Below are 6,237 nucleotides of genomic sequence, written 5' to 3' on the forward strand. Positions count from 1 at the left end.
GCAATTGCATTATGTAATATGCTCTTGTTTCTACTAGTGATTTATCTCATAATTCAACTCAATTTCGCTTTTAAAATAAGGAACCTTCACTTCAGTGTTCAGGCAAAAATTAAATAAATGAAAAGAAAAGAGAACAATAGAACTAAAAACTCGTATCTCTTTTTCTAAGATGGATGTCTGTAGAAGAGGTTATGAGAAACAGCAAAATGCTTTTTAGTTGCCGGAGATGTAACTAAGTATTTCTGTTGTCTTTGATTGTCATTTAATGTTATTTATCTAGTTGCTGATCTTAAGAAAATATACAGAAATCTTTCTTAGTCACTTCAAATATGACCATAATATTTCATATATAAATTTCTACTGCAGTTTCAAATGATTATTGATACTCTTATTGGTACACTTCAGCAGCAGCGAATCAGCCTATCTAAAAGAATAAGTTAAAAAAAGTGGTTTATAAGTTAACTGTGCAACAAATTTAAGCCAAGACTAAATATTCTCTTTGCGGCTTTCTTTTTTCCCCTTCCTTTACTCTTCTTCACTCTAACATTGAAAGGTATTTCAGAAACAGCCCCAAAAAAGGTATCAGTGCTCTTTAAATTAATTTAAATCATTAATTATTAAATATTTTCAAATTCTTATCATTAGGCTACATCCCCTGAATTGAGTATTAAATCAAATTTCTATGCTTAAAGCCAAAATTAAAATACCACGTTTTCTTAATTTTGCCTCCGATTTGAGAGGTAACAAGAAGGTAATCTTGGTAATAAGAGGGCATTTTTTTTTTTACTTAACGCTGTTCATCTGCATTTCAGAAACACGCGATCATTAAATGCATGTATTAATACCGTCTAAGAGAACAAGAAAAAAAATTCCTGGAAATTAAAATATCAAACTTTCTTGAACTATATCCTCTATAAATAGCGACAAGAACATGAAAACTTTTTATCAGTTTGTAGAGACATTAGCTTATTTTTTAGCAAAAGACATGAAAAGTGTGCAGTGTCCTCGCCGGGACCTCTCGAATGCGTATTACAAACTGCGCGCCTTCTATGCTACCGTTAATCCACGAAGGCATGCAGAAAGGAAGGAGAAAATGCTTTAAGTGCCCCGTTTTTAAGGGCGTCTGAGGATTAGGTGGTCCAGTCGCCAGATCCTGGTGGTGAAGAATCATCATCCACCACCTTTTAGTTCGGGCTCCCCTGTAGAGAAATTAGTTTATTTTTTAAGCAAGAGACTTGAAAATGTGCAATGGCTTCGCCAGGACTCGAACATGGCCCCTTCAAATACTCGCCGAGTGTGCTACCGTTACACCACGAAGGCATGCAGAAAAGAGAGAGAAAATACCTTAGAAGTTATTGCAATCATATAACACTGAATGAAATCTGGCTAAAAAATAAAAAAAGAAAGATGTAGCGATTAAAGCCATTTCTATTTCTTTATTCTAAACCATTTAACTTGAAATCAATAATAATAAAATAATGCAAGCTTAAGGTTGCATGAAAGCATTCTTTTGTTGTAAATGTTACATAGTCGTTAATTCTATAGCGTCGTTCATAAGATTAAATCATAGGAATCAGAAAGAAAGAACTCTCTAGGTTCTTCCTTATCCTTCTGTTTAGGTTTCAGTAAGTTAGTACATAATTCAGTAAGTATCTACATAATGACTATGTGCTATGTTTGCCTTTTCAGTTAGTGCTCAAAACTGCAATTTTGAGCACATTATGTATTAATGTATATGATATTCTTCTTTTAACTTGCTTTAATTTTATTTTTTGACATTAAGACGAAAAAAACGTAATATTTGTAGTTATAACAGTATTTTACTCCATGTTGGTTTTATCGCTTGTTACGCTAATTTTTATTCTTAAAACTTTTGCTTGGCTCTCACGTTTATTACAAGTCAATATGCCATTGGCCTCAGTTCCAGCATACTTTAGAATTTTATATAAGCTAGAAGGAATAGCTGAAGACAAAGCAAAGAAACAATGTTTGATGAGAAGCTAGAAATGTATCAGTTAAAATAAGAGTTCAGACATGAGAAGCAGCTAACGTATTTCATGAAAAGCTATGGACGAAAACTAGTAAATTTTCTTAAGGTGTATTTCACATTAAGATTCAGAGTTAGTTGCAGCTCAGATCTGAGAAATTCAGTATCGCAAAGTTTTCGGCATTTGGCCTTGGGGATATTTCATATAGATCAATAACATAAAGAGAGATTTTTCTGAATATTTTTAAATATTTTGAAAATTGCGGAGAGGAATTCTTATGTTGCAGAGCTGAACTTAAAATTTAAACATGTAGGGGAAAAAATATCATTTCTACTTTCATTAGTGAATATGTAATGTTTAACTTAATCAACACATTATTTCATAAGTTCATTTTTCCCATACTGCAACTATTTCATGTACATTATATTACTATGTAAATGAAGTTAGGTTTAACTAACAGCCATAATCTAATTTTAAGGAAGAGGATCAACAACCTCAGGCCGACGCGGTCTATTACTTTCCGCCTTTACCGCTCTTGTTACAAGCTCGTAAGTGTTTCTTTGGTTTATACTTAAGTTGTAAGCGAGAAGTAGAGAAGACTTAAAATTAGACTTGTAATTATTTCAAATTACTGCTGTCTGTATACCCAGCAAGAAACGGAAAATAATTTTTTTAATTGATTTACTTTTGTAACTTCCAACTTCAAGTTCAAATAAATCCTTTAGCAGTTTTACATTGCTATACTTACTTGGCGTCTAGTATTGAAAGATAAAGATGAGAATTGGTTCGATAATCTAAAATATTAGACTAGCGTTTAGAGTAAGCCGTGTTAATTTTAACCATACAAAATAATATAGATTGCTTAGCAACTGAAAGGAAAATTTAAAAAATAAATCCGTTTTCTGTAGTATTAATTATCAGGCTGTCTCAGTTTCCGAAGGAGACATTGGCAAGCTTTAAAAATTGTATAATTTGTTATAATAATATCTCTGTCGTTATCAGAAATGGGAGTACATGAATGTTAAATTATAGAAATTTTAAAAATTAATAATTTCGTAACTCATTTTTTTATTCGTTTTCTCTTGTGCAACTGTAAAAAAAAAAAACAAACAAACAAACAAAAAAACAAGAATACCCTAATTAAATTAATTAAAATTTTAATTTAAAAGTTGTAGAGTCATTAGGATATTTTTTGGAGGCCGGAGAGATGAAAAATTAACAACTCCTTCGCCGGGAATCGAACCACGGACCTCTGGAATACCGGGCCAGCGTGCAGAACCACTACACCACGAAGGACGCTTGGAAAGCGGGAGAAATACCTTATAAAGTCTCTTGATGTAATTCTGAACGTTTCCAATCAATATCCTGAACTGTAATATAAGCAGGACATAACAATACATGACTGAACCCACGGCACTCCAGTACTTTTCTAATCATCAGGAGATATAATCCTGATGTGCTACCTGTTGAAACCACAGACAGTTATATACGAAATAAGTAAAATCTTCTGGACAATTTAGACACGTCCTATGGCTAATAGGTTGTCAGCTTTTCAAAATGTATGCTTATTGTCCAAATGTCCAAAGGACACCTTCTCTGTTATAGAATCACAGGTCGATAGTTTGTATAAAATCTCCAGAGCATACTGACAGTTTACTAGCCAACTGGGCTAGAAGACCAACACAGATGAAGGACCCTCATGTAATGCATAATTTCAATTAAGGTTCGTGTTTCTTATTTTAAGAGGGAATTTTTGTATTCTCATTGCATTATTCAATACTTACTATGCTACAAGAACTATTGAATCTCACTACTTCATTATAGTATCCTGATTCTTTTTTGTGTTTTTGATCAAACTGTAGCGTGATTATCTTGTTACGTGTTATGATTGGCTTAAAATCCCTTTCCGTTACAAATGCATTTAACAGCGGTATATCTAGCTGAGTTTATCAGCAAGCTTATTTTAAGGCCAGACTTTCTAATCATCCCACGCTGGCTTGAACCGGAACCGAAAGAAAAAGAGATATGCATATGTCTTCCAATTATGTATGCAATAATTGTATGATTCACTTTCGATGTTGAAAAAACGAAATTCACATATTTAAATAATGTTTAAATTTGTTCCAAATATTTATACATATTATCTTCATCGACCTTTTGAATATCATATATAAGAATATAAGTAAATTTATGTTATTATTTAATGCAATCTTTGAAATATAAGAGTATCTCTAATTAAAAGCATAGTGTTTCCTTATCTGAATTCAGCAGGCTTCTAACATATAAGGATTCTTTTAATGTATATACGTGCATTTATTTAATTGGTTGCACTTTAACCAGTTTACTTCCGGCCTTATCCAGCCACCTATGTTGGAAGGAATGCAAAATTACATAATTTGAGATCAGATCATTAATCTGTACATGACAGCTTATTGGTAACGAACTCAACTTTTCTAATCACGTGAAAAGAAGTAAAAATCTGTGTCATTTTTCGTCATATTGGTCTTGAGGGATGTTCAGTATAAAACCTTATCCAGAAACTAAAAAACTATTAATACTTTTTAGCACTAGCTCATGCTTGCATAGGTAATCTGCTGGAATGTACAATTATGCAGATAATCTGTTGATATTTCATTTGTTCTTTAAATAGAAATTTTCACGAAAGGTTTGTTAAATGTGTTATGCTTAGCATCTGAAGTACATTTAGATTATTTACAAAATTCAGAAAGTTAAATCTAGATTATTAACGAAATAGTGTTGCACGGGAATGAAATAGACTGAAGTTAAGTTTAGATCCACGTATGAATTTTTTTAAAAATGTTTTTCAGAGTAATACGTAAGATTAGTAATATTTACACTAGTACATAAAAAGATATTTGAGCATTTGATATTGCCGCCTAAATATCTAAATAGTAGTGAGGTCCATATTTAGTCTCATTTTTCAAAGAAGTTTCAGATTTGGAAACTGTTTAAAACACTTTTTAAATACCCCATTTTGCTCGAAATAATGTCACTGGAAAGTAATAGGAAAGTATACATAGTAAGTGGTAGTTATAACTTTTTGAATTCTCTCCTAGACTGACTCAACTCATTTTTAGACATAATTACTCAACCACATATTTTCAGAAATAATTTTCTACTCACTTCCATCTACAGCATCTATAATTACTTTATGCTTCTTTCAGTAATTTGAAATATTATCTTAACATAAACGTAAAGAAAAAAAAAATCCTCCGAAACTTTAAAACAAACCTGCATTTAAGAAATATATTAAATAGAAGATCCCTGAGTTTCACACCTAGAAAGAAATAACTAAAAATAAAGAAGTAAAAACATTATATTCGTCCTTTGTTCTGTTCCTTGAGTTTAACCGCTTAAGGATTCTCTTACTTAAATTGAAGATTTAAGAGTTAGTTTCATTGGTGCTGTCCGTGTGAAACGTTAATCTTGCGGTATATAGTAGTAAATAAGTTATCCTCATACAGCAAAAATAATTTTTTAAAAAGAGAAGAAGAAACAGATACGTACAAAAGAAGAAAGAAAAAAATTGGGGTTATAAGAAAAGTGATTGTTTTGTTTCCTTCATTTTTCTTCCATTGCGTTAAAAAGCCAGCATGAGGAAAATATTACTGACCATGCATTTTAATTAATTTACTTTGTTTTATCACCTAAACTTTGGATTTTGACTAGAAATCATGAACTATTATGCATTAAATACATTTTACTGAAATGTCTACCTTTTCTGTATATACTCAATCAAATTACAATAGTTTGTTGCCAATAAAATCATCTCTGTAACTCTAATGGTTTTTATCACTGTATAATTTGCAAGTGGAGTCAGAGTTAAGGACAGCATCCACCAACAATGAGTGTTCAAATACAAAATTATAAAAATGAAGGTATTCAGTGGACCCTTCATTTAAATCTCATTTAAAAAGCGCCTTTAACATAATATTCTTTTTTTTTTAATTCTTCAATAAAACTGGTAGACAATTGAATATTCTTCTAAAAGTAAATATCTTCCTTTTATAACCGAAAAATGTTCTTTATGAAGTGCTTCCTTTATGAAGAAAATGCTACATCATTCAAAGTATTGAAACTTGTATTTGTTTTCCCTATTTGGTAGATTCAGTTGTATAAATAAAGATGAAAGCCGAATATGTTATTTTAACTAATTATAAAAATGATTCTTTCATCTGAGATAATGAAATAATTTTTTATTAAAGCATTATCTCGAAAAATTAATGCA

This window comes from Stegodyphus dumicola, chromosome X1 (genome assembly GCF_044657685.1).
Source record: "Stegodyphus dumicola isolate Sdum_Otavi_A_Nest chromosome X1, ASM4465768v1".
Lineage (NCBI taxonomy): Eukaryota > Metazoa > Arthropoda > Arachnida > Araneae > Eresidae > Stegodyphus > Stegodyphus dumicola.